A 14,256-nucleotide genomic window follows, 5' to 3' on the forward strand; every position below is an offset into this window, starting at 1 on the left:
GCGCCAAGATGAATGACTTGGACTTCATTGTCATCCTGGTGTAACTTTTGGCATCGTTGGTCTAGTCTTTGTACGCAGTGTACATTGGAGAGAGAGAGAGAGTCTGGGGCACTGTTGGTTTTTTTTAAGATGGAGTTTCGCTGTTGTTGCCCAGGCTGCAGTGCAATGGCGCTATCTCCGCTCACTCCAACCTCCGCCTCCCGGGTTCAAGCGATTCTCCTGCCTCAGCCTCCCGACTAGCTAGGATTCCACGCCTGGCTAATTTTTGTATTTTTAGTAGAGACGGGGGGGGGGTTGCACCATCTTGGCCAGGCTGGTCTCGAACTCCCGACCTCATGATCCACCCGCCTCAGCCTTCCAAAATGCAGGGATTACAGCTGTGAGCCGCCGCACCCGGCCTGGGGCACTGCTACTGGTGAGAGAGCTCTAAGTAGGAGATGAGAAGAGCTGGGCGTAAGGTGGTACCAGGCAGGGTGGCAGTGGGAATCCAGATGAAAGGACAAATTAAGACAATAACGAGACAGATTTGGTAATAAACTGGATTCAAGGGATGGAGAGAAAAGGAGAAATTCTCCAAACTATTGGCAATATTGATTCTTTTCGGCCGGGCACGGTGGCTCACACCTGTAATCGCAGCACTTTGGGAGGCCAAGCAGGGGTGAATCACTTGAGACCAGAAGTTCGACACCAGCCTGGCCAACATGTGAAACCCGTCTCTACTAAAAATACAAAAGTTAGCCAGGCGTAGTGGTGCGCTCCTGTCATCCCAGCTACTTAGGAGGCTAAGGCAGGAGAATCGCTTGAACCCCGGAGGCAGAGGTTGCAGTGAGGAGAGATCGTGCCACTGCACTCCAGCCTGGGTGACAGAGCAACTCTGACTCAAAAAAAAAAAAAGATTCTTTAAAAACATAAAACTAATCATGACTTCCTCATACTCTTCAGATAGTCCAAATTCCTTATACTTTACAAGACACTTCATGCAAATCATCCGGATTCACATATGCCTCTCTCTCTCTCCATTTCTCCTACAACTCTGATTCAGCGATGTCTTTGGGTGCGTCTAAAGCCATGCTTTATCTTACACTTTTACCCATGCAGCACACCTCTCCACACCCCTCTTGACCATCACTTTCTCCAGGAAGTCTTCTCTACTGTCACTATACTAGTTTGGGTGCACACTTATTTGTCTTTCCTGATAGAATATAAGGCTTTATGACGGCAGAGTTTCCATTAAACTTACCATTGTGTTCTCTGGCATCCCTTGCACAGTTGTATGTGCTGAATAATGTTTAAGTATTTGTTGAATGAATGAATAACACCAAGATTTTGACTCTGCATAACAAAATGTGGTGGAGCCATTAACAGAAAAAGGTGCAGTTTGAGGGGATGCTAGTTTTGGGGGGAAAACAGTGGTTCCATTTAGCGTGACAACTAAATATAAAAACATTGAAAACATTAGAGTTGAGCCATGAGAGTGGAAAAGATGTTAATTAGGCTTGCAGGTTGCCAGGAACCTAGATGAGATCTCTGACCAAAGCAGGGTAGAGGGAGCATATAAAATTACTCAGTCTTGGTTGCAGTGAGCTGAGACGGTGTCACTGCCCCCCAGCCTGGGCGACAGAGTGAGACCCTGTCTCAGAAAACAAACAAATGAACAAAACAACAACAATAAAAGTTACTCAGCCTCTTCTTTCTTCTTTTGCTCCTCCTCCTCCTCCTAAGAAATGAGGTCTTGCTATGTTGGGAGGCCAAGGCGGGTGGATCACGAGGTCAGGAGTTCGAGATCAGCCTGACCAACATGGTGAAACCCCGTTTCTACTAAAAATAGAAAAATTAGCCAGGCATGGTGGCGTGCACCTGTAATCCCAGCTACTTGGGAGGCTAGGGCAGGAGTATCGCTTGAACCCAAGAGGCAGAGGTTGCAGTGAGCCAAGATCGTGCCATTGCACTCCAGCCTGGGCAACAGAGCAAGACTTTGTCTTGGAAAAAAAGTTTCCACTGAAACTACAAACTTAGCAGGGCATGGTGGCATATGCCTGTAATCCCAGCTACTTGGGAGGCTGAGGCAGGAGAATCAGTTGAACCTGTGAGGCAGAGGTTGCAGTGAGCCGAGATTGTGCCACTGCACTCCAGTCTGGGTGACAGTACGAAACTCCGTCTCAAAAAAAAAAAAAAAAAAGAAATTATCAACCCTGAGGCATGCAATTATAGATCTCTGGGAATGTTGCCAGCCTGGGCAACATTGCCTTAAAGGTTAAATGTGGATGGGCGTGGTGACTCACACCTGTAATCCCAGCACTTTGGAAGGCCGAGGCAGCTGGATCACCTGAGGAGTTCGACACCAGCCTGGCCAATATGGTGAAACCCTGTCTCTACTAAAAATACAAAAATTAGCCGGGTGTGGAGGCAGGCGCCTGTAATCCCAGCTACTTGGGAGGCTGAGGCAGGAGAATCACTTGAACCTGGGAGGCGGAGGTTGCAGTGAGCTGAGATTGTGCCATTGCACTCCAGCCTGGGCGACAGAGCAAGACTCCATCTCAAAAAAAAAAAAAAAAAGGGTTAAATGCTCTAACTTTAGAGTATAATATGACACCAGTTCAATTGTAAATTTGCATGCGAACTGAAGATCACCCAAAAAAGTGTTAATCCAGATCATCCAAAATATGCCAATATGCTCATATTTATATTGCATATTATAAATTTATATTGTCTTCCTATGTTACCCAGGCTGGCCTCAAACTTCTGGGCCCAAGCGATCCTCCTGCCTCAGCCTCCTGAGTAGGTGCACACTGTTGTGCCTGGATCTAATTGTTTTTGACCCTTTCTTCATATACATGTGATGCATATACATCTTGATATTATACTATTCATAAAATGATACCTTTAAAAGCTCAGCAGTTTTGATACTGTATTCCTTCTTGGTTGTGATTAAAGGTGAAAGATTGATCCAGAGAGGGAAAAAAAATCTCAGGGACAAGATTTAGGGCTAAGAAAGAAGGAATTTAAATATTTTGAAGTTACTAAAAAAGAAGAGGGAGAGTCTATTTCTGGGATTCTGGGCTAGTTCTTATTTCCCTTTATACTCAATAATTTATATATATATATATATATATATATATTGTGTAGTCAAATATATATTTGACTTTTTTTTTTTGAGACAAAGTCTCACTCTGTCATCCAGGCTGGAGTGCAGTGGCATGATCTTGGCTCACTGCAACCTCTGCCTCCCAGGTTCAAGTGACTCTCCTGCCTCAGCCTCCCAAGTAGCTGTGACTACAAGCGTGTGCCACCACGCCCATCTTTTGTGTGTGTGTGTGTGTGTGTGTGTGTGTGTGTGTATTTTTAGTAGAGACAGGGTTTCATCATGTTAGCCAGGATAGTCTTGTTCTTCTGACCTCATGATCTGCCCTCCTCGGCCTCCCGAAGTGCTGGGATTACAGACGTGAGCCACCGTGCCCAGCCATATTTTGATATCCTTTTTTTTTTTTTTTTTTTTTGAGATGAGAGTCTCGCTCTGTCACTGAGGCTAGAGTGCAATGGCACGATCTTGGCTCACTGCAACCTCCTCCTCTGGGTTCAAGCAATTTTCCCTGCCTCAGCCTCCTGAGAAGCTGGAATTATAGGCGCCCGCTAACACACACGGCTAATTTTTGTATTTTTTAGTACAGACATGGTTTCACCATGTTGGCCAGGCTGGTCTTGAACTCCTGATCTCAGGTGATCTGCCTGCCTCGGCCTCCCAAAGAGCTGGGATTACAGGCATGAGCCACTGCACCCGGGCCATATTTTGACATCTCATAAAACCGTTTCTGGCTGGGAGAGACCGCCCTCCCTAGGGCTAACCAATTAGAAATAGGAAAGGACTTTTTTTTTTTTTTGAGACGGAGTCTCGCTCTGTCGCCCAGGCTGGAGTGCAGTGGCCGGATCTCAGCTCACTGCAAGCTCCGCCTCCCGGGTTTACGCCATTCTCCTGCCTCAGCCTCCCGAGTAGCTGGGACTACAGGCGCCCGCCACCTCGCCCGGCTAGTTTTTTGTATTTTTTAGTAGAGACGGGGTTTCACCGTGTTAACCAGGATGGCCTCGATCTCCTGACCTCGTGATCCGCCCGTCTCGGCCTCCCAAAGTGCTGGGATTACAGGCAAGACTTTTTTTTTTTTTTTTTGAATTGGAGTCTTGCTCTGTCACACAGGCTGGAGTGCAGTGGTGCCATCTTGGCTCGCTGCAACCTCCACCTCCTGGGTTCAAGCAATTCTCATGCCTCAGCCTCCTGAGTAGCTGAGACTACAGGCACGGGCCACAACACCCAGCTAATTTTTATAATTTTAGTAGAGACTGGAGTTTCACTATGTTGGCCAGGCTGGTCTCGAACTCCTGACCTCAAGTGATCCACCAGCCTAGGCCTCCCAAAATGCTGGGATTATAGGTGTGAGCCACCACGCCCAGCCAAAACATTCCTTTGATACATAAACTGACCAGTCCAGAGCTATACCTTCCCTACCTGGCCCATACATCCCAAGAAGCAACATTCTTTTGCCTTAATCATCGCAGGCAATTAGGGACCATCCCCAAAGTTTAGAGCCTGCAGGAGTTATTCAAACTAGCCAATCCTAAACTCTTTGCCCTGCCTTGCCTTACCCTTAGAAACCCCAATAAAAGTTCTGGCCTAGGCCCAGAGCAGTGGCTCACACCTGTAATCCCAGCACTTTGGGAGGCGTAGGCAGGCGGATCACAAGGTCAGGAGTTCTAGACCAGCCTGGCCAACATGGCAAAACCCTGTCTCTACTAAAAATACAAAAAATTAGCCAGGCATGGTGGCGCGCACCTGTAATCCCAGCTCTTTAGGAAGCTGAGGCAGGAGAATTGCTTGAACCTGGGAGGCGGAGGTTGTAGTGAGCCAAGATCGCGCCACTGCACTCCAGCCTGGGCAGCACAGTGAGACTCTGCCTCAAAAAAAAAAAAAAAAAGTTCTGGCCTAGGTTGGGCGCAGTGGCTCATCTTTGTAATCCCAACACCACTGTGGGAGGCCGAAGCAGGTGGATCACCTGAGGTCAGGAGTTTGAGACCAGCCTGACAAACATGGTGAAACCCTGTCTCTACTAAATACAGGAAAATAAGACAGGTATGGTGGCACATGCCTGTAATCCCAATTACTTAGGGGTCTGAGGCGGGAGAATCACTTGAACCTGGGAGGCGGAGGTTGCAGTGAGCCAAGATCGTGCCATTGCACTCCAGCTTGGGCTACAAAAGTGAAACTCTGTCTCAAAAAAAAAAAAAAAAAAGAAAAAGAAAAAAGAAAAAAAAAGTTCTGGTCTATACTTTCTTCCTCTTACTGTCTTCTGCCATCTGACCAAAACTTGGCATTTCCCCTGTGACCTTGTCTGGCATATAATGACCCTCTTTCTAAAACCTGTAAGTGTAATAAACTGTTTTATTGTGCCTCTCCCATGTCTCCTCTTGTGGCCACACCTGACTGTCACCTAAAGGAACGCAGAACAAGTGCCCAATAAATGAAACTATTTTTTTTTTTTTTTTTTTTGAGGCGGAGTCCTCGCTCTGTCGCCCGGACTGGAGTGCAGTGGCCAGATCTCAGCTCACTGCAAGCTCCGCCTCCCGGGTTTGCGCCATTCTCCCGCCTCAGCCTCCGGAGATGCTGGGACTACAGGCGCCCGCCACCTCGCCCGGCTAGTTTTTTGTATTTTTAGTAGAGACGGGGTTTCACCGTGTTAGCCAGATGGTCTCGATCTCCTGACCTCGTGATCCGCCCGTCTCGGCCTCCCAAAGTGCTGGGATTACAGGCTTGAGCCACCGCGCCCGGCCGAAACTATTTTTTTAAGTCAGAAAAGTGTTATGTTTTGCCGGGCGCGGTGGCTCAAGCCTGTAATCCCAGCACTTTGGGAGGCTGAGACGGGCGGATCACAAGGTCAGGAGATCGAGACCATCCTGGCTAACACGGTGAAACCCCGTCTCTGCTAAAAATACAAAAAAACTAGCCGGGCGAGGTGGCAGGCGCCTGTAGTCCCAGCTACTCCGGAGGCTGAGGCAGGAGAATGGCGTAAACCTGGGAGGCGGAGCTTGCAGTGAGCTGAGATCCGGCCACTGCACTCCAGACCGGGCGACAGAGCAAGACTCCGTCTCAAAAAAAAAAAAAAAAAAAAGTGTTATGTTTTACAGTTGTACTTTTCTATTTGTAGAAGGTAAGACATGAATTAATCTTGAAGCAATCTGCCCATACTCATGGAAATCACTAGAATGGACCCTCTAGACACACACAAAAGAAATACCTATCTTTATCCTAAAGAAAATCACAAAAGGACCATTAACCAAAATTCAGATCTTTCAAACTGATATGCTGGGGTTTATCTTTTTATTAATGATATAAATTGTGGGTTGGGTATGGTGGCTCACTCCTATAATCTTAACACTTTGGGAGGCTGAGACAGGCTGATTGCCTGAGCTTAGGAGCTTGAGACCAGCCTGGGCAACATGGCGAAAACCATCTCTACTAAAAATACAAAAAAGTTAGCCGGGCATGATGGTGAGCGCCTGTAATCCCAGCTACTTCGGAGGCTGAGGCAGGAGAATCTCTTGAACTTGGAAGGCAGAGGTTGCAGTGAGCCAAGATTGTGCTACTACACTCCAGCCTGTGTGACAGAGTGAGACTCTGTCTCAAAAAATAAAATAAAATATATTGTGACTGGGTTTGGTGGCTCATGCTTGTAATCCCAGCACTGTGGGAGGCTGAAGTAGGAGGATTGCTTGAGCCTGGGAGGTTGAGGCTGCAGTGAGGTGTGGTTGCACCAGTGCACTTCAACGTGGGTGACAGAGCAAGACCCTGTCTCAAAATAATAATAATAATAATAATAATAATAATAATAATAATAATTGTGTCTTTAGCAGGATTGTGTCCTTCTAGTGGGGGGTAGGGGGGCAGAGAGAGATCTTTTTTTTCTTTTAAATAAGGATATAGAGTGAACTGTCTCTTAAAATCCTTATTTGTTCTGCCAGGTGCGGTGGCTCACGCCTGTAATCCCAGCACTTTGGAGGCCGAGGTGGGTGGATCACAGGGTCAGGAGATCGAGACCATCCTGGCTAACATGGTGAAACTCCATCTCTACTAAAAATACAAAAATTAGCCAGGCCTGGTGGCGGGCGCCTGTAGTCCCAGCTGCTGGGGAGGCTGAGGCAGGAGAATGGTGTGAACCTGGGAGGTGGAGCTTGCAGTGAGCCGAGATTGTACCACTGCACTCCAGCCTAGACGACAGAGCAAGACTCCCATCTCAAAAAAAAAAAAAATCTTTATTTGTTTTTAGGAGATCCATGTATGTTTTTATTTTTTATTTGATTTTATTTATTTTTTGAGATGGAGTCTCGCTCTGTCACCCAGGCTGGAGTGCAATGGTGCAATCTTGGCTCACTGCAACCGCCGCCTCCCAGATTCAAGTGATTCTTCTGTCTCAGCCTCCCAAGCAGCTGGGACTACAGGTGCGTGCCACCATGCCCAGCTAATTTTTGTATTTTTAGTAGAGACGGGGTTTTTACCGTGTTGCTCAGGCTGGTCTCGAACTCCTGGGCTCAGGCAATTGCCTGCCTGGGCCTCCCAAAGTGTTAGGTTTACAGGAGTGAGCCACCGTGCCTGGCCTCCCCGTCTTTTAACTGTATATATCCCGAGTTTTTATGCTGCATTCTGTGTGAATTAACTTACTCTCTTAGTTATACCAAACTTAGAGCTCTTTTTATTATTTTGTTTCTCTTAATCCCAAACAAATCAGGCAAGGAACTTCTTTACTTGTTTTAAGCGAGGTCTTTGTCACTCTCTCTCCAAACCTGCTCCAACAATAAACAAGTGTCAGAGATCTGATTATCTCTCTAGTTTTCTCATTTATTTTCTGAAGAATGTTCTCCTTTTCATCCCTGAGAGGTCTGAGAAAAAAAAAAGAAAAAAAGAAGAATGTTCTCTCTGGAAAGTCTCCTCTCTTCCTTCCAAGACATAATGAATTTTATTTATTTGTTTATTTGTTTGTTTGTTTGAGACGGAGTCTCACTCTGTCGCCCAGGCTGGAGGGCAGTGGCACGATCTCAGCTCACTGCAACCTCCACCTCCTGGGTTCAAGTGATTCTACTGCCTCAGCCTCCCGAGCAGCTAGGATTACAGGCGCGTGCCATCACACCTGGCTAATTTTTGTATTTTTAGTAGAGATGGAGTTTTACCATGTTGGCCAGGCTGGTCTCAAATTTCTGACCTCAAGTGATTCACCCGCCTTGGCCTCCCAAAGTGCTAGGATTACAGGCATGAGCCACCGTGCCTAGACAATAAATTTTATTTTTTAAAAAAGATGAAATTTCAGACTGCAAAACCGGAGGTAAGGCAAAATAAAGGAAACCCACACCCACGTTGGAAATTTTCAAGTATTACTGCTAAAAAGTGAGACGTCTTCACAAAACTTGGAGTGGAAAACCATAGGTTTTATGGTCCAAGTTCCTGACTTCCAATACTGGAGAGTCTTCCCTGGACTTTTCTTCTCTTCCTTAACTGCTTGTTGAATTCCTATTTATCCTTTAAAACGCAGGTCAGACAGATCAACTTTGTTCTTTGGGAAACCGTATGTGTTAGTTTCCTATGACTGTTGTAATGCATTACCATAAACTTGGTGACATAAAGCACCACACGTTTATTATTTTACAATTTCAGAGGACAGGTATCTGAAATTAGTTTCACTGGTGTAAAGTTAAGGTGTTGGCAGCACTAGTGCCTTCTGGGGGATCTAGGGGAGAATCTGTTTCCTTGCCTTTTCTTTTCTTTTTTTGAGACGGAGTCTTACTTTGTCGCCCAGGCTGAGTACAGTGGCATGTGATCTCAGCTCACTGCAACCTCTGCCTCCCGGGTTCAAGCGATCCTCCTGCCTCAGCTGTCCAAGTAGCTGGGATTACAGGTGCCTGCCACCACACCCAGCTAAGTTTCGTATTTTTAGTAGCGACGGGGTTTCACCATATTGGTCAGACTGGTCTCAAACTCCCGACTTCATGTGATCCACCCACCTCAGCCTCCCAAAGTGCTGGGATTGCAGGCATGAGCCACTGTGTCTGGCTCCTTGCCTTTTCTAGCTTCTAGAGGCTGCCTGCATTTGTTGCCATCACTCCACCCTGCTTCTGTGGTCATATTTCCTTTTTTTTTTTTTTTTTGAGACGGAGTCTCGCTCTGTCGCCCAGGCTGGAGTGCAGTGGCGCGATCTCGGCTCACTGCAAGCTCCGCCTCCCGGGTTCATGCCATTCTCCTGCCTCAGCCTCCTGAGTAGCTGGGACTACAGGCGCCCGCCACCGTGCCCAGCTAATTTTTTGTATTTTTAGTAGAGATGGGGTTTCACCATGGTCTCGATCTGCTGACCTTGTGATCCGCCCATCTCGGCCTCCCAAAGTGCTGGGATTACAGGTGTGAGCCACCACGCCCAGCCTCCCTTTTCTGTATTCATACCCTCCCTCTGCCTTCCTCTTACATGCATACTTGTGATTACATTTAGGGTCAACCCTGATAATCTAGGATAATCTTTTAAAATTTATCCAGGAAAATCCAGAATAAATTTTAATTTAAGTCCCAGTGCAGTGGCTCATGCCTGTAATTTTGTAAAAATACAAAAATTAGCCGGGCATGCTGGTGGGTGCCTGTAATCCCAGCTACTCGGGAGGCTGAGGCAGAAGAATTGCTTGAACCTGGGAGGCGGAGGTTGCAGTGAGCCAAGATTGCGTCACTGCACTCCAGCCTGGGCGACAGAACAAGACTCCATCTCAACAACAACAAACGGCCAGGCGAGGTGGCTAACACCTCTAATCCCAGCACTTTGGGAAACCGACAGGGGTGGGTCCTTTGAGGCCAGAAGTTCGAAGCCAGCCTGGCCGACATGGTGAAACCCAGTCTCCACTGAAAATACAAAAATTAGCCAGGCATTATGGCACGCACCTGTAGTTGAAGCTACTCAGGAGGCTGAGGCACAAGAATAGCTTGAACTAGGAGGCAGAGGTTGCAGTGAGCCGAGATTGGGCCACTGCTCTTCAGCCTGGGCGACAGGGTGAGAATATCTCAAAAACAAACAAAAAAAGTGCAAAATAAATAATACATGAATTTGATTTGAACATAATTGAACACAATTGTGGAAATCAAATAATCTCAGGTGAATTAAGATTTAAATGGACTATGTTTGTCTTTTTATTTCTTAGTGGCCCTATTTATTTATCTTAGAAGTTGACTCAGTTCCTTATGATATGACTTACAGGTATACAGCCAAATAATGTTCCCATTTAATAACTTTTAAAATGAAGCTTAGAGGCCTAAGGTATGAGGCAATGCCCCAAGGCATCATTCTAAGACAAGGATAAGGTGTGAGCTAGGGTGATGGTTACTACCCTTCAGCCTAATGACAGGCTAGCTTTATCAGAATCACCTGGAAAAATTCTTAGACACGTAGAAACTCAAGTCTCCCTGACCCCAAGATTCATATTCAGCTGATCCAGGGAGGGTCCTGGGAATGTGTGTTTTAAAACACCTCAGATAATTCACAATTATCAAGAAATCTAGGCTTCTCTTATTTAGTCTGAAGTCATACAGAAATGTAAATGCTATTTTTATTTGGCCTTCAGTTTGAAAAGAGGCTCTTTTGGAAGAAAGGATCCACACCACATCCCTAGAGAAATGATTAGATTCAAGGCATGGCTTGCAAGTCTCACACTGAGAAAAAAAAAAAACAAACAAACTTAGAGCAGAAACCCAGTAGGTTTGTTGCCCTGATTGTGGGAACTAAGACCTTGAAAGATTCTAGACAGTTTTATTGCGGTATGGGTGCGGCAACTCAAACCTGTAATCCTAGCACTTTTGGGAGGCTGAGGTGGAAGGATTGCCTGAGCCCAGGAGTTTGAGGCTGGAATGAGCTATGATCACACCACTGCACTTCAGCCTGGGCAACAGAGCAAGACCCTGTCTCTAAAGAAAGAAAAAAGAACTTATTTATTGTGAATTTAATGACTTTCAGTAAATTAACAGAGTTCTGCAACTGGTATGTCACAATGCAAGTTATAGTCCACATGGGAAATTAGGTTAGCAGGTCACCAGGGAAGCTTAGAATCAGAATAGAAATGAGTAGTCTCAAAAATAGACAAGTGAGATTGCATCAAACAACAACAACAATGGAAACTGTCGACAGAGTGAAGAGACAGACTATGGAATGGGAGAATATATTTGCAAACTATGTATCTGATAAGAGGCTGATGTTAATATCCAAAATATATAAGAAACTCAAACGACTCAATAGCAAGAAAAACAGGCTGGGCACGGTGGCTCACACCTGTAATCCCAGCACTTTGAGAGGCCAAGGCGGGTGCATCACCTGAGGTCAAGAGTTTGAGACCAGCCTAGCCAACATGGTGAAACTTTGCTTCTACTAAAAATACAAAAAATATGGCTGGGCACAGTGGCTCAGGCCTGTAGTCGCAGCACTTTGGGAGGCTGAGGCGGGAGGATCACCTGAGGTGGGGAGTTTGAGACCAGCCTGACCAACATGGAGAAACCCCGTCTCTACTACAAATACAAAAATTAGCCTGGTATGACTGGGTGCAGTGGCTCATGCCTGTAATCCCAGCACTTTGGGAGGCCGAAGAGGACAGATCACGAGGTCAGTAGATTGAGACCATTCTGGCTAATACAGTGAAACCCCGTCTCTACTAAAAACACAAAAAAATTAGCCAGGCATGGTGGCAGGTGCCTGTAGTCCTAGCTACTTGGGAGGCTGAGGCAGGAGAATGGTGTGAACCTGGGAGTGGAGTTTGCAGTGAGCTGAGATCATACCACTGCACTCCAGCCAGGGTGACAGAGTGAGACTGTCTGAAAAAAAAAAAAATTAGCCTAATGTGGCAGTGCATGCCTGTAATCCCAGCTACTCAGGAGGCTGAGGCAGGAGAATCACTTGAACCCGGGAGGCAGAGGTTGCAGTGAGCCGAGATCACTACATTGCACTCCAGCCTTGGCGACAGAGCGAGACTCCGTCCCAAAAAAAAAAAAAAAAAAAAAAAAAAAAAAAAAAAAAAAGGAAAGGAAAGAAAACAATCCAATTTTTAAAATGGGCAAAGGGCTGGGCACAGTGGCTCATGCCTGTAATCCCAGTACTTTGGGAGGCCAAGGCAGGCAGGTCACCTGAGGTCAGGAGTTTGAGACCAGCCTGACCAACAAGGTGAAAAACCATCTCTACTAAAAATACAAAATTAGCCAGGCATGGTGGCAGGTGCCTGTAATCTGCTACTTGGGAGGCTGAGGCAAGAGAACTGCTTGAACTCAGTAGGCGGAGGTTGCAGTGAGCCAAGACTGCACCATTGCACTCTTGCCTAGGCAACAAGGGTGAAACTCTGTCTCAAAAAAAAAAAAAAAAAAAAGGAGGACAAAGTACCTGAATAGACATTTCTCAAAAGAAGGTATACAAATGGCTAACAGGTATATGAAAAAAGTGCTCTAATAATCAGGGAAATGCAAATCAAAATCACAGTAAGATAACGCCTCACACCTGTTAGAATGGCTGTTCTAAAAAAAGACAAAAGATAACGAGTATTGGTGAGGATGTGGGGAAAAGAGAAAAGAGAACCCTTCTCATACACTATTGGTGGGAATGTAAATTGGTACTACCATTATGGACAACAGTATGGAGAATCCTCAAAAATAAATAAATAAAAAACTTAAAAGGCTAAGGACATCTTAAATTTGAATAGAAATTGCCAAGTTGCTTTTCAAAAATATACCATCCAGATAATGTTAGGGTTCCTATTCCTCTGCATCCTTACCAACACTGAGTGATACCAATCTTTTTTTTTTTTTTTTTGAGACAGACTCTCACTCTGTCACCCAGGCCGAAGGGCAATGGTGCAATCTTGGCTCGCTGCAACCTCTGCTTCCCAGGTTTGCCGGGTTTAAGTGATTCTCCTGCCTCAGCCTCCCGAGAGTAGCTGGGACTACAGGCGTGTGTCACCACGCTCAGCTAAATTTTGTATTTTTAGTAGAGATGGGGTTTCACTGTGTTAGCCAGGATGGTCTCAATCTCCTGACCTCGTGATCTGCCTGTCTCGGCCTCCCAAAGTGCTGGGATTACAGGCGTGAGCCACTGTGCCTGCCCGAGTAACATCAATCTTTTTAACTTTGATGATACATTAATTTAAAAAAGATATCCTGTTTTAATTTGCATTTATTTAATTATAAGTGAAGCTAAACATCTTTTCATATGTTTATTGCCCAGTTGTATTTCCTCTTCAATTTCTTGCCTATTCAAGTTTTTTTGTTTATTTCTTTACTGAGTTGATAATTTTTTTCTTTCTGGCTTGTAAGGGCTCTTTGTACATCGGAAAAATTCTATTGTCTTCCCAATCTCCTACAATGTTAATTTCATCCTCTGGCTACTGGAATTTTACTCTCAACTTATTACAAGTTTCTACTGCAAAGCTTTCTTTTCTCTCTCTCTCTCTCTCTCTCTCTCTCTTTCTTTCTTTCTTCCTTTGAGACGGAGTCTCGCTCTGTTGCCCAGGCTACAGTGCACTGGCGCAATCTCGACTCACTGCAAGCTCTGCCTCCCGGGTTCACACCATTCTCCTCCTGAGTAGCTAGGATTACAGGCGCCTGCCACCACACCCAGCTAATTTTTTTGTATTTGTTTAGTAGAGACAGGGTTTCACCGTGTTAGCCAGGCTAGTCTCAATCTCCTGACCTCATGATCCACCTGCCTCGGCCTCCCAAAGTGCTGGGATTACAGGCGTGAGCCACCGCACCGGGCCTAGTTCTTTTTCATTCTGAATTCTCCATGATCACTTCAGCATTTGGGATTACTGAATAGTTCTTTCTTAAAACTTTTTACTCACTTCCTTTTCATAATATTAAGTTATTTCATTTCTCTCTGTTTCTTATCTTAATTTTTCTCCTCTATCTTTACTTTCCATTCCTCTTCCTATTAATGTACCCAAAGTTATATCCATTGTTCTCTTTATACCAGAGTTTCTTGCTCTGTTATGGAGGCTGGAGTGTAGTGGCACGATCACGGCTCACCACAACCTTGACCTCCTAGGCTAAAGTGATCCTCCTGCCTCAACCTACTAAGTAGGTAGAACTGTAGGAGCATGTCACCATGCCTGGCTAATTATGAAAAAAATTTTTTTTTTTTTTTTGAGATGGAGTCTCGCTCTGTCACCCAGGCTGGAGTGCAGTGGTGTGATCTCAGCTCACTGCAAGCTCCGCCCCCC

This window comes from Rhinopithecus roxellana, chromosome 17 (assembly GCF_007565055.1).
Source record: "Rhinopithecus roxellana isolate Shanxi Qingling chromosome 17, ASM756505v1, whole genome shotgun sequence".
In the NCBI taxonomy this organism is placed as follows: domain Eukaryota; kingdom Metazoa; phylum Chordata; class Mammalia; order Primates; family Cercopithecidae; genus Rhinopithecus; species Rhinopithecus roxellana.